The 24,916-nt window shown below is 37.5% G+C and overlaps 1 protein-coding gene across 5 annotated transcripts in view; it reads left to right on the top strand.

Moving 5' to 3' along the window:
- The window catches only part of TBL1X (transducin beta like 1 X-linked), a 197,631-nt gene that overhangs the window by 107,278 nt on the left and 65,437 nt on the right, over positions 1-24,916 (top strand). For 3 of the 5 annotated variants that reach the window (XM_085212619.1, XM_085212608.1, XM_085212611.1), the window contains one exon: positions 1,989-2,096. The exons of the other annotated variants lie outside the window; for them this stretch is intronic. The gene's annotated coding sequence lies outside the window, so the exon portion shown is untranslated. The remainder of the gene's footprint in view (positions 1-1,988; positions 2,097-24,916) is intronic. 5 annotated transcript variants of the gene reach the window in all.

Below are 24,916 nucleotides of genomic sequence, written 5' to 3'. Positions count from 1 at the left end.
AAAAGCTACCAGAGGCTGGAGCACATTTCCTGTGAGGACAGGATGATAGAGCCAGGACTGTTCAGGTTGGAGGAGACCTCGGAGGGATGTCACTAATGTCTGTAAATACCTGAGTGGAGGGTGTAGAGGACAGGACCAGGCTCTTAACAGTGTTACCAGTGCCAAGACAACAGGCAATGGGCAGAAATTAGAACACAGGAGACTCCGTGTGAACACCAGAAAGCACTTGTATGCTGCGCCGGTGGCAGAGCAGTGGCACAGGCTGCCTAGAGAGACTGTGGAGTCTTCTCCTTGGCAATCTCCAAACACTGCCTGGCTGTGGGCAGTGAGTGTCCCTGTTCGAGCAGATGGATTCAGAGGTGTCCTCCAGCCTCAGTATTCTGTACTGTGAATCCAACGTTGGTAAATAAAACAAATAAGAACACATCCCAAACAATTTAGGAGTCTCATCAGGACAGAAAGAATTAAATGTGTAGCCAACACAACACTTCACAGCACAATATAAGCCTTTATCTTGTATTTTACAATATCCACTAAACCTCATGAGTCTTGCAGAAGCCATGAGATGAGCCAGTTGTCTTCGTAGTATTTCTTTCCAGAACAGCCCCTATGTGTTAGCTATTGTTGCATACCATAATGTCAGAATACTGAATAGAACTAATTTAAATACATTAATACTCTTAACTATTTTCCCATAATGTGGAGAAGTTGTAACAGCAAGATCCTCTAATTGTTATTGGGATTTTCAGATTGCATATTTACACAAAGTGTTACTTTGTGGAGTATGTTTTATTTTACATACACACGACATGCTCCACAGAAAAATATGAAGGGAAACATTTCCAAAATAAGTTGGAGAGATGACTATAGTCATCTCAGAACGTCATCTGAGAATTAAATAGGCAAGTGTAGAGGTAGAGGTCAACAAACTCAGAAAAAATACAGGCTTCTAGCCAATAAATTGTGATACTTAAATCACTGTTTGTTGTCCATTGCATAAGTCATTCAGCTCTGATTAGAATAGGTATACGTCTTTCTCATGTGAATAGTTGTATTTGGTTAGATGGTGTACTTGTCTCATGGTGATGTAAATGAGAACATCTTGTAGTACCAAAGACTGAGAATTAGATTTATAAAAGCTTCTCTTTATGATGTTTTAAAATATGTTATTTGTTAAATTGACTGTATTATAAAGTAATCCTTAATGTATAGTTTTAAAAGCTGATAGACATTTGTGTGGAAGAGTATAATTAATTTAAGAAGTCTCCAATGAATATCTTATTTCACTTTATAGCACTTAATTATTGTAATATATAGACAAAACTGAACATAAGATATAAAGCCTGAAATGCAGGAGTAGGAAGCTAGTCAAGATATGTTGCAGATGAATCGTAGAAGAAATATTAAATAAGGATTTATTCTTTGCATTCAATGGCAGACATAGAAATCTGCAGATAGGTTTACTATTGCAGAATGCTGGACTATCTTTCATGTTTGATTTTCGCAAATGCTTTGCCTTCCCCCAAGATGATATATTATTTGGCCTACTTATTTGTTTTTGCACAGAAATCAATTTCTACTGGATATTCTCTCCGAGACCACTTCTGTGTGTTGTTCTGAGGCAGTGAACTAGCTTTTCAGTACCTTGTTCAGCTTTCCTTCCCAAGCCCATGAGCTCGATGAATGTCTTGCTTACGTTATACTTCATCAAAGATGCTGAAAATTATTGAGCCAGTTTCAGTGTGCATTAGGTTCCTGGAAAAGTGCGCTGCTTTGCAAAGTACTTGAATGCTTGGGGTCACTGGGTCTTGCTCTTTCCTCTCTCCTTCTGTCATAGATGTTGGCTTTTTTCCCCATATGGTTCTGCCAACCCTTCTAATTTGGAAGACAGTACATTGATGAATTCCAAAAGAGAAGGGGGTCAAATATTTTTGTTTTGATGGGGTGATGCAAAGTGGCTTGAATGGTGCCTCTCTCCCTCGTTGCAGCCCTCTCCGCTGTCAGATGTGGTGATCTCCATGCTAACTCCAACCCCCAGACTCCCGACAGCAGCCTGTGAGGAGCAGCATTCAGCAGCTCAGGGGTCTCACGGCCAGGTAAGCCAAAGGAATTGTCTCACATGGCCTTACCTTGGCGACATTGTCTCTTGGACAATCTCCTTTCTTTTTTTTTTTCCTGATAAACATGCAGCTCAAGCTGTCGTAAGGTTTAATTGGCATTTGTATTGCATTGTTTCTGTGCCATGAAGATTGTATTATTACTTTCTAAGTCCATGTTTTCTGTGCACCATTCATTCTCTGGGTGCAACCTGCCATCATTTTTTCTTGGTGCATAAGTCCCCTTTGCTGCAGTACACTTAACAAATACGTCTTATGAAGTAATCCATATTACTCTAAATAACCACTTTGCCAATCTGCTGATTTCTGTGTTGCAATTGCTATCAGCAGTGTTATATACGTACGTTTGTATTGGTGATGATACTCTTAGGTAATGTTGAGCTAGTACTGGATAATTTTATTTGATAATGTAGAGCGTTCTTCTTGAATTATTATTTTCTGTAAAAAAACTCCTATTTCGTATATGTCTCAATCCATTTAACTCATGTTTTGATGCTACTAATAATTTAGAGAGCAAATTTCTTAATCTTGAATGCTATGTGTCTTTAAGCTATGTGCCTTTGAAAAATCTGTGTGTTTCACCTATGAATTTTAGTCCAAAATAGTCACTTCACAACTTTATCAAATTATTCAATCCCACCTTTGTGTTTTATTGACTAAATTTCTACAGAATGGTGTTGACTGGTGTTGACTGTTTATTCATGTTATATTGCAGGGAATTTATCAGTTCACTGGCTGTTTTGCCTGAGATTAATAGTGGCTTAGAACTCTATGATTACCGAAATCATACTGCTTTCCAGCATCAAGTATTGTCAGAAAATACTACAGTCTCACTGAATTTCTTTGGTGTTCCAGAATGTATTGAAAATTAGCATCATAAAAATGATACTCTCTCAAACACTTCTAAGATTCTAAGGCACAAATTATCTGGGTGTGCTGATTTAAAGTTGTCTTTAACATTCATTTTGGTTACTAATGGCCTCCTCATCTGTTAAAATGCTTTTTTTCTGCTTACAAAGACTTCTTTTGCTTTTTTTTTTTTTGTGTGTGTAGTGTGTTTTTACCCTTTTCAAACATGAATCAGAAGACTATGTTTTCTTTAGCCAATATTTTGATATTCAAATTAATCATATTTGATTTTTTATTTTTTATTTTTTTAATATGCATTTCATTTATGGCCTTAACACAGAACCAAATTGTGTTTTTTTTCCATAGGTTGCCTTTTTTTTTTATAATTGCCTCAGTAGTGGCTTTTATCCCTGCTGGTAGTGAGCAAGGAAGAGTCCTTCCACATCTTCATTGCTGTACCTTCTCCAAAAGTCCTTTTGCGTATTACAAATACATTTCTATTGAATAAATCACCCAGTGCTCTAATAAGGTTTAGTGATTTCCTTTGTCTTGTCTTACCAACAGTACATCCTCCTGGGATCCCCTAGCATAGTATTTATATGTATTCAAGATCTTGAGCCCTCAGCTTATCAAGAATTTTGAGAGATAATGGTGCCTTTAGTGTAGCATATCATCCTCTATTTTCTTTGTTCTGTTTAATAACAAGTAGCCTGAAAATGTTAGAAATTATGATGTTAATATTTTAGTTGTGGAGATCTCCTCAGCAGTTTGAAGTGATAGCAATCTAAAGAATCTCTCAAATAAGAGTTTACAGCCTAACTTGCTTGTTTCTCAGGCCTCTTCCGCAGAGATCCTTCCTTCTGCAGAGGTTGCCGTATGTAAGACTGAACTTTAATGCATCCATTTCTGTAACACCTCCCAGTTTATTCAGAAGCCTTTTGCCTGCCCCAGCTTATCCTTATCCAATGATAACCATATGTCAGTGAGATTAGGCTTATTTTGTAAATATTGCTCCTTCTCTCCATGGATGTGAATTTCTTTTCCAAAGACCAGAGTCTTGTCAACTTTTCACCAGAAGCATAGCCAATAGCTGATCCTCAGCATTTGAGCTTTTTGTTTTCAGACACTTACAAGATAAGGCAGATTCCTAGGAAAATATTTGTAAAAGTTTTGTTTCTTATATACATTAACTATATTTTATATGTGGCCCAGGCAAGACAAGGTGTCTTGACCTGTAACTTGACCTGATGATATCTGCTTTAGCACTTTTCATAGTAAAACTAAGACTTGCATAGCATGATAGAATCCTTAGACTACAACTTTCATCTCCTAACGAGAATGGCTCTCACCAGTTTACAGTGAAGATGGAGCTGATCCAGACTGAAAATGTCATATTTCAGAAAAAGGAGTTACAGAAGAAATTCATGCCAAGCCCTGCAAGTCAAGTGTTGCAGAAACCTTCTATTTCAGAGAGGTACTAGGAGCAGCTGGTGCAACTCTGCTTACAGTTGTGTAGTAATTGCTTATTTGAACAAATTAGAAGAAAATCAAAAAGCAAAAGGTTCTGAGTAAAGCAAACAAACAAACAAATAAAAATGTAACAGCAACATTACCAAAATTTGCCAGTGTTGTGAGAGCCTCTAAGCATAAAGTTAGGTAAATCAGGTTCCATCCCTACTTTAATAAAAAATGACTGTACATTTTGTCTTATTATCTTCTTATATAGTGCTTCACATAAGCCAAGCATCAGCAGAATCTGTGTTCGCTTTTCATCAGAATTATCTTTCTTATTCAGGGGTCAAATTTCAGAGTCAGAAGAGAATCGCTTCTGAAGTCTTTTCCTGTTCCCACCCTTAGTTTAGTTCTCCGTCCCTTTCTTGTACAGCTTGTTTTCAGCTTCCGCTAGGGTCTGTTTCTGCATCTAATTTTGACTTTGGCTCTTTTGTATGTAAAGAAATTATTGTAGTTTTAATTATTCCTCTGATTTGTTACAGAGATGTAATGTTCTTTAGATAACAGAAAAACATTTTGCAAAGCTGATGATCATTTTTAGTAGATGTGTACTCATTCCTGGGACTGGACTACAGAAGTTTCTTCAGTTCTGTGCTTTACTGCTGTCTTTGCACTAACACAGTTTTTACATGTTGGGTGTCAGATCACTAGGGTATCTTCTATTATGTAGTCACTGTTATTTCCCCAGTTTAGAATTGGCTTTTGAAAATCATATATTTTAACAAAATAGAAGTGTGTTAATTTTGTCCCATGCATTCTTATTACCGATATGATGGATTTGACAGTGGGGATGACTGTGCTGATATCATGTGTGATAAGAGGAATGAGTGCATAAGGAATTAGAATATCTTAACTAGAAAACCAAGATCGAACAGACAGATGAGACAAAATTACTCGTAGATGTGAGAACATAAAAAATAGATGAAGCTCAGTTAGAAACAGTAGGAAGCACGCACATGTTACTCAGAAGAAACAGATCACTCTTTACTAGATTGATGCTAATTATGTTGATTAATTTACTTTTTAAAAGTGAAAGATATTTTAGATAGATGCATCAGTTGATAAAAGCTAAGAATGGACATATTTTGAGGATGACATACCTGAAATGTAATAGTGCAGGTTGTGACTAGTTTTGCATAGAAGCACAGAGTTATGTACAAAAATATTCAGTATTGGCCAGTCTGTAAATATTCTTTTCAAAAAATAGTTCCAGGGCAATATTTCTTTAGAAACATTTTGGAAGAATTCTTTTTGTTTGAATGGAAAGACTGTTTCATTATAGGCCAGCACTGAGACAGTTGATATTGGTGAAATGTGCACTGTCTTTGTACGTGAGAATGTCATATTTCATGCAAGTAAAAGAAACTGTCATTAAGCAGTTGGTTATTGCTTTTCTAGCTTGAAACTATATGTGTTTTAAAATTGTTATACCCATACTTACATACTTGTTCCTTAACTTTTATACTTTTTTTTTTTTTAAACTAGGTATTTTCAATAGCTTGTTTCAATTTGTTTAGGACTTTACCAATGGTAATGCACAAGTAGACAGGGAAGTTTTCTGTATGGTAAAAAGAGGTATTCCTGGCACTAGATCGCAGCAGTATATTTTCTTGGTCACTTAAACTTAGTAACTAGAACAATCATGCTAGTTTAAACAATATCTTTTGTAATGTTGGGGTTTTTTTGGTAAATAAACTTTATATTGGTTTTGATTTCTAAAATTGATTATTAGATATTACCAGTGAATAATTTACAGCCTCTGGATCTGCACAAGAACCACTCAGCCTTCATTATTCACTATTCTGAAATTATCCTTAAAAGTCACTGCTCACTGAATAACAGTGAAATAATGGCATAGAATTTTTTAAAATAAGCATATTTTAAACTAACATGAACATCCTTTAAATTTCTATTATTTGCAGATGTTTCAAGGCTGAAACAAAATTACATATATATATTCCTTGAGACTTCCCTTGCTACTTGATGAATCATAGTTAACTGAACTCTCTTTTTATTTATGAAATATAACTTATCTGTATTTTTTACCTTCTAAGTCAGTGAAAAAGTATATCTTGCTAGAACATGAACTTATCCATTAGGTAACAATTTTTATTACTTTACATTGTGCTGAAGAGATAAGGCAAATATACTTCCTGTCGTGGCCAACTTCTGAGATGGCTGTTTTGAGCCTTGCTTTTGTAGTAGTCTTCTAAGCTACTGCTAAAATCATTTCCTTCCTTTTTTTTTTATTCAGTACAGCTCAGGTTCCGAGGAAATTTTTTATGGCAGTGGAGAGAATTGAGGGTGCTAGCATTCCAAAATGCATTATCCTTGGATTTTTAAACTAAGCTTGTCATTATTTAAGCTTGACTCAGAACATTCAGGACTGAGGTATGACAATCCTGCACTCTTTGCACTTGATATGCAGAGCACGTTAGGATTCCGTGTTCACTGTGTCAATCATGTGAAAGTGCTAGTAATAGATATGAAGCGTGGAAGAAAATGATTTATGTGCTAATTGATAATAAAATGTATGTTTTGTTTACCTGGAGTGCCAGATTAAGTAAAAGGTGCATACCTCTGTGAGACATGAATGAAGTATGTGCCTTGGAGAGACCACGCAGCCATGTGGTTCTTCTCCACCTGAAGTCTGCCTAACTTGTGCGGGCAGAACTGAAGAAATTTGCCCAAGTGAATTCAGCTCAGGTTGCGGCACTCACGAATCTCATTATGCCCCAGCACGTACCAGAAGCATAGCATCTTCTGCAGACTGAGTTTGCAGAGAGACTGTGTGTGCAGTGAATCTGCTGCTTCCCAAACAGAACAGCTTCCCTCTGAAGAACAGGTTTTTCTGCTTTTCAAGTGTTTGTTTACTTGAAGCTTTTGTTTTGAACTGAACTCTTTTCTTTTACCACATTATTCTGCAGAAATTGCCTTATTAAGGGCAGTCTAGTTAAACGTACTCCTCAGTATCTGAACAGCTCACAGAGTCAGCCCACAGAGAAGCACATAATATTTCTTTCAGTGAAGCCTTGGAGATCCTCTGTATTATATATATTATATATTCTATATGTATATTACTGTATGTATCTGCATGGGCCGTTCCTACCTGAGCTGCTTTGATTTAATGGTGCATTCATGTAAATTATTGATAATCATACTGTTATGTAGATCACACACGCTCACCATTTGCACTCAATATACAGATGAGTGTCAGTTCTTATTTTATCAACTGTATGGAAGAATTTCATTCTTCAGTCAGCCTATAAGGATTTTCACGTAATGTTCTACTGTCTAGTTTTCATTCTGAATGCTGCAAGTGAAAAGCAGTCAGATTATAAATTTTTTTCTCTGAAGTTAAATTATCATAATTCAGTCTGAACTCGGGAGATTTCAAGTAGATATAATCAAAATGGTGTCGCAAGTGTGTCATTGCTAATTCTGCATTTTTAGTTATACACAGAGGTCACAGCTTCAGGCTTGGCTTTTACCTTGGTTCAGGCTTTTCGTTCCTGAAAGTGATTTTGAACAGACTTAGTAGACCTGTCGTACTCTTATAGCTGACGAGATAATGATCTTCACCAAGGAGACTCTGGTGGTTTAAGATATGGCAGAGCCTGCAGCTGAACCAAAAGAGCTGAGTGTTTTTGGGTGTCCCAAACCAAAGGCCAGATCAGTGGTGGAAGTCTTCCTGTGATGCTGCCACTCTGGAGCATCAAAGCTCCAGCTGTGGGGCCAAAGCAAGAGGTCGCATTTGCTGAGCGGCTGCAGTGGGGCACCTGTTTCTTCAGTGCTTCCACAAACACAGCCTTAGGGCTCGGGCAAAGCCCTTTGGATAATCAGCATTGCATTCAGAACTTCACAAGTGAGATGGCTTCCCAGGACTGCTTTGGATTGTACCTTTCTCTAATCAGTGGTTCTGGAGTCTTTTAGTCAGGTTTTTACACACTCAGAAAATGCATGCAGAACAGGAAAGGATCTTTTTCAAACAATGTACCTGAAGCAGCTTTGTACTTCTCCTTGTATGTGAGGTAGTTAACAGTTTTGTATTGGTTATTTGTGGGTTACAATGTAGCTGAGCAGCTGTCTCAAATCTGTGTAACATGAATTGTGTTTATGGTCGACCTAAATCAGCTTAAATAAACTTAGTTCAAGTGATGCATGCATAAAATCATTTCCTATTTGTCTGATCTGCTAATAAGCAGTCTGAATAAACAGAATAATCAATCACAGGAGACTTCTTCTGTAGCATGACTGTGCATCTCTGGTCAAGGAAATGTAAAATGATTTCCTAGTCTCTACTCGGTTCCCTCCATAATCAAGTCTCTGCATTTAGTGATTCACCTTCATCATTTTTACATTCCATTACGGAAAAAAAAGCAAAAACTGAGGTTGGCTTCATGGAAGGTACTAGAAGAAAATAAGTGAAGCTTTTTTGCAGGTTTGGGAGAGCCTCCTTAATGAATTAGCCACATGACATGTATTGTTCCTGCACAGAACTGGAGCTGGCCTGCAAATGTAATAATGTTTTTACTTTTATGCTGAACTATTTTTATATTAACTGGCTGTGATATTTTAATCATGTACAGATCATCACATTTAATAACTTTTGTTGAGGTATGCTGTGATCAAAAATGTGTAATATCTGAAAGATCAACATGCAGTAATACTTCACGGCTCCTTAGTATACTTCTGCACTTGCAAATCAGTTCTTCCTTTTGCAATCACCGTAACGTAAGGGCAAACACAGTCTACCTGTTCTAGCTAAAAACGTTTTCAGAATATGTCCCATTAAGTGTAGCTGACAAGACTAGAAAAACAGTCCATATTAACAGGTGTTTCTACCATACTAGTTAATGGCAATTTCTAGACTGCTGGTTCAGAAATACTAGAAATATTGTTCCGGATCACTCGAGTATTGCTTGAAAATGATATATAAGTACATCCTGAGCAGTTTAATGCTGCTAGTGGTGTGTTAGCTTGGAAGTACTGCTGCTATTTCTGCCTCTTCTGCTAAACGCTGATGGCACAATAAAAGTAGTTTGTGGAAATGTGGGAGTAATTCAAGCATAGCTGCTGGCTTTTATACAGGAATTCAGTTATATGTCCTATATAAACTCAAACAAGATTTGAAACATTTTGTCATCTTGCCTTATTAATATTAGGTTCAACGTTCACTACTTGCCTAACATTAGAATATCTTATGTCTGTAGAGAATGAAATGCAGAAAATATGATTATTTGTCCTGTGAGCTTTCAAGTTAGAAAATTTGGTTCCAAAAAGATTTGGCATGAGTACGTTTTGACGTTGAAAAAGGGCTTTTCCTCTGTAATAAAATCAATCATCATCCTGCAAAAACAATAATCCTTTTATTGGCACAAAGGAAGGATGTGGTGCACCTTTTTGAATAAACATTGTAATTCAGCCGTAAATGAAACCATATCTCCTTGTTACTTGTCTGGTCCTGTTTCGTGAGTACAGATATTAAGTACTGTTGGTCATTCAGGGCTTATTTATCTGCTTCAATATGTTTGTTGACCTCAAACGTAAATTAATTTCAAGTTTTAAAAATTATTGCTTGAGGTTTAAGCACAATTACATCTTATTACGTTGTCAGGTGTTATCTGCTTGCAAATTTTTTTTCAAGCCAAAAGTTCAGATGTGATAAACTACACCTAATGCTAAACTTGCTGTCTGGTAGGCCAGAAGGTCACTTCCAGCCATGTTTTGCCAAAAGGTTGTTTTGAACCTTTCCATTTTATACAGTATCACTCCTATACTCTCCCTTCCCCTCGCTTCCCCTCCCATCTTTTTTCTTTTTTTAATGGCTCTAACATAATGTCAAACTGTTAAGCATAGTGGAATTATTCTGTTTTAAAGAATTTGATTAATATATATTCAGTAGTAAACTGGATAAACCACCCTTTTCATTTTTATGTACGTTTGATTTCCCTCTTGATATTGATGGATCATTACAAATTATCTACTGAAGAGTAGATTCAGATATTTCAAATTCATCCTAATTAGACAACTATTCATAGTGTAATCAGAGGATTGTGATCTGAGAGAGGAATAAGATGATCAGTAGAAGCACTTAGAGCAGTGAGATTCGGTGGAAGGAGAGAAAAAAAATGGTCTGACCACAGCCCAGCTTGGAGGCTGCAGCCTGGAGAGCATGTGAGTTTTTCCAGCCCATATGTGCGTGATTAGCTACTAGGGCCGATATCCAAACATGAGAGAAAACTTGCTGTCTGAGATAGGTTAGGCTTGCTGGTTTTACTTAGGACCAGTTTTGTGGTAGACTTTAATATCAATTTACCAACTGTTTTCCTTTTTTTTTTTTTTCCCCTATAAATTAACCATCTTTCTTTCCTTTTACTCTAACTTTTCCATCAACATCAATATTTTGCAATTTTCCAGAATTGCCTTCCATAGAATCTCAATTTTTCTTGCATGTGCTTGTTTCAGTCATGCCTCAAAGCTGTGCTTTGCCCTGTGCTGTGTCTCTCAGTGCTCTCTATTCTGACTGTGTCACCAATCCTGTAAGCACTGTTTGCTCTCGCCTTGCCTACAGCTCTATGATTGAAGAGGGTGCTAACTTTGCTGGAGGTTTTTACAAGTCCAGCCTCTTTGCAAATGTTCTCCTCTTGACTCTTAAGTCAGTTTTGCTTTAGGATTTCACGGTAGAGAGGATATTGTTAACTCATTGTTATGTAAGGGTCACCACCATTTTATGACAGTTTGTGTTACTAAGATTTTCACACAGGTGTGTTAGAGACATGAGATTGAATTTGTGGTGATTCAGAGCATTGTTTGCACTGAGGGGAAGAACTGAATGTCCCCTTTGAAAAAGGGAGCAAAATAGGGGTAGCATTGTTTTTGCAGAGATGGAGGAAATAAAAATTCTGCTACTGTGGTATGTTCATTGCTACTGAAGTCGATGTGTTGATCAATTATTTTAGGTATATAGCTTTTGCTGTGGCTTTGTCCCAATTGTTCTACTTGACCATTGAACTCGGCTTCAGGGCTTGTTTTCGTAATTCTAATTGCACTGTTCAGTGCATTTACAGAGAATTTAAACAGCAGATTTTATTCACCTGAATGATTGCTTGCTGTTCTAGAAACTTGCACAGTTCACTTTATTATAGTTACTTGTCCTGAGAGGATAGCAAAAATTGAAGTACATTTCGTAAAGAAGAGGGGATTTAGCAACAAAATTGTGAGTGTATCAGATCACAATCTCTCTCTCATACGAAGATGTTACCTTGCAAGGCAGATGCTAAGCTGTTTACCACAGTCAGGCGTGATCACTCAGCTCTAAATTAAATCTACCCATGATGGTTAGCATGGAGGTAATCAAATCACTTGCACCATTTGAGCTGATTCCGTCGCCTTTCATTATCAAAGCTCATTTAAACTGCTTTAAACCTAGAGCTGAACTGATAAAACAGATAAATTTGTGTATCTGTGATCACATTTTCCTGCTGTTATGTTTTGTGTTATCTGAACCTAAAGACTGTGTGTTAAATAGAAGCCTAAAACTGATGACAATTAATCATATCCTGTGTCTTGTCATCTTAATATTTATATTAATTAGCCACTATAAGTTTAATTTTGTTCAACGCAGAATAGGTTTCAGGTAACATGGAGGATCTCTAAGTGATACAGCACACACAAATTACATTCTGCCCTTAGAAAATGCCCCTTTCCTACTGGATCACAGGCAGGAAATAAAAAGTTATTTGCTCATTGCTTTAAAACTGTAGCGACTTTTTCCGCCTAGTGATTCCAATTTAACAGCTGAGAACAACGATTTCCTTGTGCATGGTGTGTAATCTCACATCATTGTAAAGCTTTTCAGTCCTGCTGAGAACAAAAATAGTCAATGCCGCACTCCCTCCACCCCACTTTGTACTATACCTGCTCCATATAGTCAGCATGAAGAAAACAGACTTGTGAGCAAAAATGAAGTCTGCTATTGGTAGAATGCTTATGAAACTCTTGCTTCCTATGCATTTTGTAAAAGCTATAATGACTAGATCTGTTTTGCTCATCAGCAGCATCAGATTGTTTCTAATCCTCAGACTTGAATTCTGCTGCCCATATGTGTTTCATTGGCCAAGGAAATGGCCACTGAAGGCATAATAGCCATGGGACTTGGTTCCTGATTGGTTTTGCTAGCATTTTTAATGCCTTGCTATCTAACTAGTAAACCACTTAAATTGTCTTACTAAATTGTACTTAAATTGGGCCCACCAAACTGAAACGGAGTAAAAGGATGTGGTCAAGACTTAAAAACATGATGTGGTACTTACTGTACAAAGTGCAGATGTTCTGCAAAATCCAGTCACCCCAGGGCTTGGGAAAGCAATGACAGGGTGCATCTTTTTTTCCAGGTGAGTTCAGAACACTTGAATTATTTCAGAATCTATAAGGATATATGAAGGGGGAGCAACTGAAAAGTGAGATTTTGAGATGTTAGGATTGAATGCTGAGCTTGCTGAAATGAGCTGTTACTCCCTGCATCTTTAAAGGGTATTTGACTATGTGAAAGGTTAAATTATGCCTTCTAATTTGCATGCAGATTCTGGAAAGTAACTCTTGTAGCTGAGATATCTTTGATTTATGACCATCTTCACCATGTACTCAGAGCGTGTGCTGTTGCTCATAGTAACGAGGGACTGTTGACAGTATCTGTGACTGTTAGCCAGAGTCAGTACTGACCGCAGACAGGCAGGTAGAATGGATGAATGAGTTTCAGTCAGTGACAGCTCTTCATTTCTATCTGTGGCAACCACACTGCAAAAAGGGAGTGTTACACTTAAAGATCTGAGCAAAATTCACCTTCAGGTGTCCTCTTTTAGTAGTGATGAGTAAGAAGAAAAAAAAAATTGTGCTGGCTGATTTTTAGTTCCAGCTTATCAGATAGACCAATAATAAAGCAAGTACATTTTGCATAGGAATAGTATCGTGGAAAACAGCATGAATTGTGCCTTTTTTCAAATTGCTTTGCAGGCTCTACAGCAAGAAGTGCAAAATTCACCAGCTGGGTCCCAGTAATTGTGCCTGACTGTATCTGAGCTCCCTGTGGTGGAGTTCTCCCACTAAAAAAAGTTGCATGCATCCTCCTAAGGTTATTTACCACTGTCAGCTGATCCTGGGTCTTTCTGCTTTTGGCTAACAGACATTCATTGGGTTTTCATTAGGGGAAAAAAATTACATGGCAAATAAATAAAACTGTAGACTGCTTTTTACTCCAGCCCTTCTAAAAGTCAGCATAACCCAGTGCAACTGACTTTGAATTGTTGGGTAATTTTTTGTGCTGCAAATATTTCTACATTCAATCATTTACTCTTCTAATGGAAGCAGTAGAAAGTGACTGATATAGAAACAAGGTGGATAACAGTGATCACCTGCTTTCTTTTCTTTTTTTTTAATCCTTTTTTCAATGTTGGTTATCTAACTAATGCTCCTTGGCATAAAGGAAGTTGGCTCTTGTTGTCAGCAGACACTGTAAACGTTGCCAAGTTTAGTCATCTGTGGCTTAGAAATAGAAAATTGCAAAGTTTGAGCTGCCCCAGCATAAAGATGACCTCAGTTCTGAATACCCTGAACCCCGAGCGGAAATAGGGAAATTCTAAAAGCATAACAAAGAGATGATAAAAGACAAAAATAATCAGGGGAGGTAATGCAGAAAGATGTTGCTGAGAAAGTGGAGAAATCAACATCTAAAGCTTTTCCTCCCACAGACCTGCAAGAGATGAGGTCCTGTAAGTACCCTGGAAGCACTGTCATGTCTATGCTCTACTTGAGAGCCATAATGTGTCAGTCTTTACTTGAATGAATAACCCCTTTGGAGTTAGTTTAGAGCTTCACATTCAACTTTGTTGTGAAAAAGGCTTTGCCTTTGCATCTTCTGACTGAGGGACTTGCTGTTTTGTGCAGTGTTAAAATACAGCTAATACCAGTGATGAAAATGAGGGGAAAAAAATCAGGGATATGTGTTTCTGCAGTTCCTGAAAAATTGTTATACTTTCAGCACTTCATTATTTTGTACTAAAAACTACTTCTGCTTTCATTCTCTTGCTTTTTCTGGAAGATGAACAGAGAGAATAGGAAGACAAGCAATTGTAAAGGGAGTTTTTAGTTGTGTAAGTACATAACACAAATCAGGTTTCCCTTCCCCTGCTCCTTCTGGATATCTGCCAATTAATAATTTGAATTAACGGGAAGCCTGAAGATTGAGAGTGTGACGAAAATTCAATCAACCTTGAATTCAAAGTCAGGGTCATTTTTCTATTATTGTGACGATGATATATCTCCAAGTGAAGATATGTGGTGGTTTATATCCTTTGATAAGTTCAGCGCTGTCATCTTGTTTTTCATCTCATTTTTTCTATGCATGTTGTTCAATTAATTACCACAAAATACTGGTGAGGTGTATATATCCTAAGTGAAATATTATAAGGTTTGTTACAGTGGGCTGTAAGTAAAATGATGAAATAATATTTCCCAAGGCTGCAGAGTTGGAATTGGGAGTTGAATTTAATCCTTCAGCTGAAACAATTAGTTTTATTTCATTATTTGGAATTACAAAGCATACTTCACCAGCACTACATGGAGCAAGCTCAAAATATGTTTTTTTTTCTTAGTTTTATTGTTCAAATGGTGGTTTCATTTAAAAGCACGTTAGGTTCCAAAGAAATGCAGTAATTTTTGGTACTCAAGGCTTGTTTGTTTCTCTGGCACAAAGATGGCATAAGGATTATACAAGATGAAACATAAGGCTTCGCAGCAAAGGATTTTGTCCCTGGACAATAGGTTTTTCTCCAGGGTTGCAAGTGGTTGTTTCTAAATATTGGAATAGTTTTGAGGTTTTAAGGAAAGAGGGGCTGTATAAGATATAAAAACAAATCTGTGTCTTCTAATACATATTTTTAAGCTAACACAAACGGACTTTAACAATTTGTAGTTAATCACTGGATTTACCACAGACTCCATTTATCGTCCAGCTCACTTTTGACAGTGGTCAAATTATGTTACTTAAGCTTACAGCTAGAGAGAGATTATAAAACACTAGTAAAGTTCTTACGAAAAAGAGATTTTTTTCTCCTTAGCAAAACAGAGAAAGACAATTTGGCGTGCGTAGCCTCTTTTAACATACCACACAGTTTTTCACTGTTTGTAAGACAGAGGTTACTTCCAAACTGCGTTCAGATATGTGCAGAGGCCGTTCTGCTGCAGCCATGCAGCATGGGCATTAGCAGTGCATCTCTTTGTGGATGTAGCAGCACCACGTTCCCTCAGACGGCTGGATGGAGGTGACTGAACACCTCAGTTCAGCTGTAAATCACTCTCACAAAACAGAATCAGGCTTCAGTGCCAGGCATCCTGATTTTCAACTACTAGTTTTTAACACTGCTACTCCATGTGATACGGTACCACCAAATGCAGCGCTCGGCATGACACAGGACCCCGGGATGCTTGTACACTAGGGATAGGGATGTGGGAATGGTCATGGCAGCACTTACTGTGACTGTGAGGTTGGTGGAGCCCTGATGCATCACAATTCAGTTATCCAAGGGTGATATTTCTCGTTTTAATTTCTTCAGGGGTGCTTATTCTCTTAGTTTTGAGATTGAAGAGAGTAGTATGCGACTGTACTGAGTGCCAGACTTGTTTTTTAGAACTTGAGAATTTTGAAGGCAAGAAAGTAAGGTGTCAGTTCTCATCCAAGGCAGAAATCAAGGAGTTTAATGCTGAAGAGAGCAATGTGATTTTTGCTGTAACTACAGTGTATTAAAATCATAAAATTGTTCCATGTGAGCAAGAAAAGGCATGTCGCATCATTTATGTTGTGTGTCATGTGGCTTTAATGCATACTGGGACTTCTTCCTTATATTTGCAGCTCCACAAAATGTTCCTCACCTTCTATATATAAACCTGCTTAGTATCAACATGCCACTCATCATCATCATCATCAACTTCTCTTTAAGCTGTGATACGTTTATATAGAACCCCAAACTGGAGTGGAGTATGAAAATCAGTTCAGCAAGTGCCTAGAATAGTTGTCAGAGAGAAACTATTATGTGCTGTATCAGCTGCAAGTCCAAGTCTGGAAGCCTTTTCTGTCGTATGTCAATATCATTCATTGATGCGTGGTTTGGTTTCAGTTATGGCCTGGAGCTACACAATAATGAGCCAAAAAGGGCAATGGAAGCACCAGGGACAATTCTCAAATTCTTCCCCCGTAGCTAATATTCTTGTGCAGATAAAGTCATGTTTGCTTTTGTAAAATGGGTTCCACCTTCATTGTGGTCTCCTGAGCGACACTCACTCTTTGCTGTGATTATGGTCTTGGTAGTGCAAAAGGAGCTTTCAAAGGCTGTAAGTGTTAGGATTGCCTCAGGTGTGTTGCTTTAGTGCATGATCTAAAACCAATTGTATCCATTGTACGTGATTTACAGGCTGCAAATTACCCATTTATTTAAGCAGCAATGTGTAAGAATAACTAATTATCCCCAGAAAGAATAATCTCCAGTAAATTGTGCCATTTTTTCTCTTTGCTTTTCTAGATATAGCTGATTGTTAGATTTCAATCGCAGTGTTAATAATGTGAGGCCATAATACTCGAATCTAAAAAATCCAGATATTTTTTTCCTGTTAGCTCCAAGACCGTGTGAAGACAGCCTCAAGGGAATCTGCTGGCGGAGTTCAGGGCATGCTTCCTTGCTACATAGCAAGGCTGAATATCAATAGTATCTCCAATATAATTTCAGAAACAGGTAATATTGCTGAATGTTTGCTGTCAAAATACAGAACTGGGGTCAAAAGTAACAATCAACTCCTCAATGCAAATTGCTTGTCACATTTCCCTTTGGAAGCAGCAGATAACTGGAATGAACAGAAATTGAAGACAGTATATTTTTTATGACACAAATTGAACTCCTGCCAATGACAAATGCCAAGGTACATTGTGAAAGTAAAATGATGTAGTGCTAGCTAAAGTGCATGACATAACTATGAATAGATGCACCCATGTGCACAACACAGCTCCTACCTTTCTTTACGTGGACAGAACAGTTTCACATTTACTAAGGTCACCAAAGTGGAAGCTCATGTCATGCATGAAAGTACATAAGGACCATCTGGGAACTATAAAAATAGCCTGTCCTGACTAGATGATTTGTTTGGTGGCCAAGGATTGATATGTTCATTCAGGAAATGGCAAAACAATGTCAAACTTGCTGGGAAATTATCAGGCTCTGTTTCATCCTTGGGAATGGCCTGGTATCTTGTGGAACTAAATCCTCAATGAGACTTTGGACCTCTTGGCTTCTGTATGTTCTGAAAGAGGTCTGTGTGAACTGAAGTGCTTTGTTACAGACAGTGGAAATCTTAAAATATTTACAAGAATCTTAACATTTCAGGTTTTCTCATTCTGGAATAGATTGAGAGTGAGAGTAGAACTTAGCTCAAATGTATACAATTAAGTTTTTAAAAGAGATGATACGAATGCCACCTTCTGCCACATGCCAGTCAGTTTTATTCAGCCATTTTGCAAATGGTTAGTGTTATGATCTTGTTTGAACATGGTTTACAAAGTAAGACTGGAATTTTCTGGTTGCCTTACAGGAGTGCAGGACATATGACTTAAATATAGATAACTTGAACCTGATCCCTGATGTTTGTTGTTTTTTTTTTCAAGCCAAGTCTAGTAAGAAGATTCCCAAACTAGCAGAAATACCCATAAATAATGAAACTCAATTGCAAATTTTCCATGCAGGAGAAAAAAAAATATTGACTGCTTTTTTGACAAGCGTTTCCATATTATAGGTGATGCACTGGCAGCTTTTGAGCACAGCTTTAATGAGGTATCACACCTGAATGACTTCTGTTGAAGTCCTTAACTTGCACACTGTAAGTTGTAACAAATCAGTCTCAGAATGCTGTTAATGGATATGCTAGACAAATATGTTGAGGTTCTCCAGCTGCATCAAACAGTCCAGGCACTATTTTAGAAGTTGTCAGTTTGTGAGTCATCTAGTGGCTGATGCTATTTCAACTTGTGTTACCTGCCAGAACAGTAATGTGTCCAGGTAGCAAAGTCTTATACGCTACATTAATTCAGTAAAATCTAATTGTATGTATGTTATCTTTCAAGCTTATGGTTGAACTTGGGCTGAGATCAGAGCGGCTTGGGCAACAGGCCCAGGCCACTGTCTGCAGTGTGAGTAGTAGCAAATCTTGTCTGTGTATTGTTCCCTGTCACACCCCCCCCATTTGGTCAGCCAGTTAGCTTGTTCTGGATTCAGCCAAAATCCTAATATATGGGAAACAGGAGCAGTAAGGGAGGTTAGGAGGAGCTTGATTTCCAAATTAACACACGATGTGAGATGTGGTCACAACTATTTGGTCTCTTGCATGCTGTTTTTAATTTTTCTTTTTTTTTTTTTTCCATATATAATCTTGGGAGAGGGGAAAATTGGTTTTGTTTTCAGTGTGGTGAGTGTGGTGTGAAATGTTTCTGGAAGTTGTGAACTTTAGGAACTTAGGCCAGAGACAGAAGCAGTTGTTCAGTTTTTCTGTCTTTATAGCCTCACCTGTAACCAATGTAAGTAATGTTTCCTAGATACCATTAGAGGGTCAAATTAAATAGCAGGAATTAAAGAGGAAACTATTTCTTTGCTCTCAGAGTCACACCTCCCTTCAACTGGCTCACGCACTCATTGCTCCTCTCACAAGGCTTTTTCTCTTTGACCTCAGGTTCTGGTTGCACTGTCAGCTTCCTGTTCCTTCACCGTGCCCATGTGTCTGCCATTTTATTGATGCTTTTCTTCCACACCCCACAAGTGCACACACACTTCTGCCAATCTGCTCTCTCACTCTGCAGTTTGCTACGAGTCCCATGAGAAACCACTGAAGCACTGCAGCTCAAACTCTGCTCAGATCTTGCTATACTCTGAAGTTCCTCCGGTTCACCTATCTGCTTCCATAAAGAAGCTCAAGAACTGGTGTTAGGATTGCGGAACATTTGTGTCAGAAGGATTGCTGGAAGTCTCTTAACAGCCATTCATACACAGTGCATCATTGGCAGGCTGTATTATGGTATAACTTATTCATGTGAGGTAGAACTAGTAAGATTGTGGTTAACGTTGCTTTTTAAGAATCAGTAGAAATCATTTTGTGCTTATTACTAACAGCTGAAATGATGGCAGAGGCTAGAGGTTTTAATTTTTGAAACATTAGCTTTGCATTTATGTTCATCACAGACTTATTGTGTTCCTTCACTCGGAAAAAGAAGGTATATGGTAACTTGTGACCAAAATTGTTTAACAATTGCTGACATCTAGTAAGAACCTGAGAGGTTCTGTGTTACACCAAAACTTATACAGAAACAACTAAGATGTATTAGATCATGTTTTAAGAGTGCTTTGAAAATTCAGAGCAATAAATGTCATTAATGGGTGGTATCGTTAGCTTCCTAGGTAGGATGTTTATTTCTTTACATAAGAATTGGAATCTGAGTATGCACAGTGCTGTGGGTTTTTTTACGCTAATGTTATCACTATCAATTGGGTAAAACAACCCCACATTGTATTTAAAAGTACTTCTCTGCTCTTTGTACTGTAAGCCTTCCAAAATCATGCATATTTTCTTATTAATAAGAACTTTCTCTTTGATATTGAGATGTGCTTAAATTATTACCCAAAAAAGTTGTTTGGTTATAGTTATAGGAGAATAAGTTCTGTATGGGTGTACCCATGTCAGGTCTTAAAATAAGGAAGCTGAGACTTGAAGTTAGAAAAAAGGAAATTCTGGAAGACTTGCACATAGATCTAGATGTAAACTATCACCAGCCAAAAAGTAAAATTCTTTACAAAATATCTTATTTTCCTTTACTCAAAGAGAACAAAACACTGTTATTTAATGGTACTGGTAAGAACAATAAAATTGGACAAGGCTTTCCCTCTCTTATAGTTTTATTTCACAAGATATTTGATGGAAATCAGGCTCATCTTCACCAATATAATGGGGGAATGTCATTTGTACCTGTGAGATTGTAAGCATTCCTAAACATTGAGTTAAATTTTATGGCATCTGTTGCTAAAGGAGAGAAAGGAAGCATGTTTTAAAGTCTCATGAATAAATCTTTGTTTCCTTTGTAGTTTAGAACATCCATGTTCTAAAGCTCCAGATAGCACCATGCAAGTTTGTAATGACTTAAAAGTGAAGTGATGGCTTTTCACTGACACATCTTGATCGCCTCTGTAGTACCAAAATACTGTGCAGCAACAGCTGAAAAGACTTTAAAAAGTACTTATTATTATTATTATACTATATTAATATTAATTTATAATTTATTAATATGTTAACATTAGTATTAATATTACTATATTGTTATTATTATACTAAAAGAGACCAAAAATGCTCAAAACCCAGCATTTTAAATGCATTATTGACAAGAAAAAGTTTTGTTGCTTTTCCGTATTTGATTTCAATCCCAGGGATTGACCACACATGAAGCAGTGTATGTTCATACGCGTTTCTGTTGTTCAGAGTGGTTGACTAAATGTTAGCCATTCACTAAATTTCTGCAATGCTGTAATTAAATTTGACTAAGGTAAAATATATAAGCAAACAACTGTGCTGCTTAAGTCTGTTCTTAATTGACAGAAAATAATTGAGAGAGGAAGAAGAATCATCTATTTCTGTTGGGGAAAATCAGAAGATTTTGTTTTCTTTTCAAGAATTCCCCAAACCAAATAAGTCTCTTAATTGAATGCTTCAGGGGAAAAGCCCTAACTCGTAAAAGTAATAAAAGCAAGGTTGTTAATAAATACACCTAAAAGGCATTAAAGGTCACATAATCTAAATGTTCAGGAATAAACTGCTGATAAAAAGCAATATGAAGGACTGCAGAGATGTTTCAAAATCAGTTTTACCTTGGCTATAATTATTTTTCATGGGAAGAAAGTGTATATTTTCTCCTCTCTGGAGATAGGCACTAGCAGAGCTGTGCACAGGAGTGAAGCCAGCTCAGTAGTGCATCAGCCTGTAACCCTGGTTCCCATCACCTTTCACAGCCTGCTGTCCCTTGCTTCAGCATCAGGATGTGTTTGCGTCCCCTTACATGAAAAGATGCTAAGCTCTCATCACCTTAGTATGAGGCAAAGTTAATGCAATAATAATACTTGATAATTTGATTACAGGCTTCTGACAAACCTGTACAGAGCCATATATGAGTAGTATTTCAGGAGAATTTTTTTTTTTTAGTCAAATTTATGTGGGTTTTGAGTGGTAGAAAAGGCATTTTGCCATCAGAGCAACCTCTGCCAAACATCAAGTCCCTGTTCCAAAGTATGGAAGCACTAGAGATCCTCATTGAAACAGCTGTATAAATATCGGTAACACCGTGCTTCCCCCAACTGCGATCTGAAATGATAGAACTGTTTTTCCTTATGTCTTCCAGTAAAAAACTTAGCCTGAGGCAGACGCTCACCATGGATCTTTGCAGTCCAAACAGTTAAAATGTACTCAAATTATAAGTGAAAATGTAAGCTTATAATGTGTCATACTTAAATATAGGTGTTGATGTCTGCTCCTTGCATAATACTACAAAGAATCATGAGTTTCTGTAGAAAAAAAAAGAGACCAAAATTATCTTTCCTTAATAAGGAAATATAAAACATATGTTGAGAAAAAATAGTTGGTAGGAGTGAAAAGATTAATAAAAATTCAGCTTTGAGTAAACAATACATGAACCTCACACTTATTATGTATGTTTTTTCACTGATAGAAATTTAAAAATTCATTGTTCATTATTCAGCTGTGGTATATCTATATTAAGTAGGGAATCATTTAAAAGGAGCTACTTATCCCTGTTTCCCCATCCTTCTGGTTAATGAGTCTCACATTCTTTGCTCCTCAGAGTTTTCATTTCAACAACCTGTAGCCAGGTGTGAAGTGCACTCTCCTGGGAGCTGGAAAATGGAGGTTTGAACCTGCTAATTCTTAATGAACACTTCAATCTTTTGTCTCTTAAATCTCTTATACCAGTTCCACTGCCACCTTTCCCCTCTCCCTCTCCTTCTCCCTCTTCCTCTCCCTCTCCCTCTTCCTCTCCCTTTCCCTTTCCCTTTTCTTTCTTTCTTTCTTTTTGTTTTCAAATGAAGATAATTAGTCAGTTCTCTACAGCCGAAGATACAAATTGGAACCTAGATTTGGAGGAGAAATACGAAGCAATGAATCCCAGTCTCAGACAACTGTCTAATCCATGGCTGCAGGAAAATACATAAATCTTTGAAACAGACACATAACTTTCCCCATTCCTTGTAGAGGGAATTCAATAGCTAAATGGCACGTGAGAATTAAATTCCAGGAGCTGGATGGCTAAAATACTAACTTGGTTATTACATCCTTAGAAGATCTAGTAAGCATGACAGTACTGAGTATTACCCTGTCTACCTTCCTGCATGTCTTTTCCAGATATATTTTTTTCCATATAAATTAGTAAAGATGGTAGTAAGACTGTTCCAATTTGGAAAAAGACTTTACTTTCAATTATTTGACTGCTGATGTTCATTTTAAAGCCCTATATAGACTTTGTAACTTTATAACACAACTTCAATACCTCTTTGTGTGAGCAATAAGAAACAATTCTGGTCTGTATGAGGATGAGCACAGCCAATGAAGGGAAGGGATGATCCTCCTATACACGACTCTCATCAGACCACATCTAGTTACATATCCAGTTTGGGGCCCCAACAAAGACAGATATGGGCAAACCAGAAGTTTTGTAGATGTCTGGTGGGTCCCCTGTGGTTGGGACTGGAGCACTTGTCCCATGAGGTGAGTCTGGGCTGGGTCAGCCTAGAGAAGGGACAGCTTCAGGGACAGCCCCCCAGTACCTATGAGGTGTCATCAAAGAGGTGGAAGTGGTCTCTTCAGAGCAGTGCAGGGTGCAAGGTGGATGGAGTAGAGGCAAAAGTTGACGCAGGAGAAGCTCAGGTTGAGTATAAAGAGAAACTCTTTTCTTGTGAAGACAGTGAGGCAGAGGAGCTGGTAATTTAGGGAAGCTATGCCACTTCTGTCCTTCAAGGGTTTCAGTCTCTGAATGGATGAAGCCCTGAGCAGCCTGCTCTGACCCCAGACCTGGCCCTACTACCCTGGCCCTGGCTCAGAGAGTGGATTGTATACCTCCTGAGGACCCTTTGAACCTCTTATCCTCAAGCATTTAGGCACCCAAAATCCTACTGATGTTCGTGGGCTTTCAGAATATTTTTGTAGTAGTAAACACATGATTGATGTATATGTCAACCTATGTTGGTCGCCTCTGGTTTCCTGAGCGTCTCTCTTGGAGGAGAGACCAAAAATATAGGAACATTTTGTTCTCTGATGAAATAATTCTTGTCTAGGCATTAATAACTTTAAAAGCTTCTCAAACCTTGTATAGGTAGTTTTAAGTCTTCAGTTCAATCTGTGTTGATTTTTTTAAGCCTGGGAGTGCTATTTTATTTGATCTGCTCTAACTAGCAATTGTGTCATAATAGATCGAAACCCTTCTTGAGATGCATTCAACTGATCTTTTTGAGGAAAAAACTTAGGTTATATTATATGTGTCTCTAAGTCTCCAAGGATTTTGAATTTCTCTTAGTTTCTAGGTTGTTTGGCTTTTTTTAAAAAGCCAGTTAAAAAGCTTTTCATGGCATCTTTTAATCTGTAGAATTTGCTGTTTATATTAGGGCTGCATCGAACTTCACAGTACTGCCACCATAAATTTATCTTGCTACATTCTATATTCATCATCTGTCTGGAAATAAAAAAAAATCTAGTCAGGGCATGCAAATCAGTGTTAAAAAGAACCAGAGTATATAAAAAGCAACCTTGTAGTGCTGCTGCTTGTGTCTCCTGCTATCCTTAGACTGGAGGAAACAACCAAATATGACTGAGATGTACATTTTTGTACACCTCCATATGGGGCCAGTAATGTCTTTATAAAAATGGGCAGATACCCTCTATTTAAGAGGAGAGTATTCCTCCCGTGGTCTTACCAGTAAGAGAAAAAGCCAAAAAACATAAAATGAGAGTCTGTCTGACTCTGACCAGTGGGTAATAACAGCATACGAAGGAAGAAGGATGGGTGAAAAGACAGTGTGCGAGATAGTGTTGTACAAGCTGGATTATGCTACTGGATATGCTGTGCCTCATTTTCTCTTCCCTCTTTATGGTCTGTATGTAGATTATTCAGAGGAAAGGTTGGGGGGGAAAAAAAGTGGGGAAAAAAAAAACAGTATCATAAGCTTGTGCTTGACATGGTTTTTTGTAAGACTGAGATTACTCAGTCTGAATTTTTTGTATTGACCTTTTAAAAGGAAGCTTCTATATTAAATATCTGGAAATATAAATGCAAAAAAATAGTAAGGTTTTAGTTTGGG

The sequence above is a fragment of the Meleagris gallopavo genome, chromosome 1, assembly GCF_905368555.1.
Source record: "Meleagris gallopavo chromosome 1, MGAL_WU_HG_1.1, whole genome shotgun sequence".
Taxonomy (NCBI): Eukaryota; Metazoa; Chordata; class Aves; order Galliformes; family Phasianidae; genus Meleagris; species Meleagris gallopavo.
The sequence above is the reverse complement of the archived record's forward strand: the minus strand, read 5'-3'. Positions and strand labels throughout refer to the sequence as shown.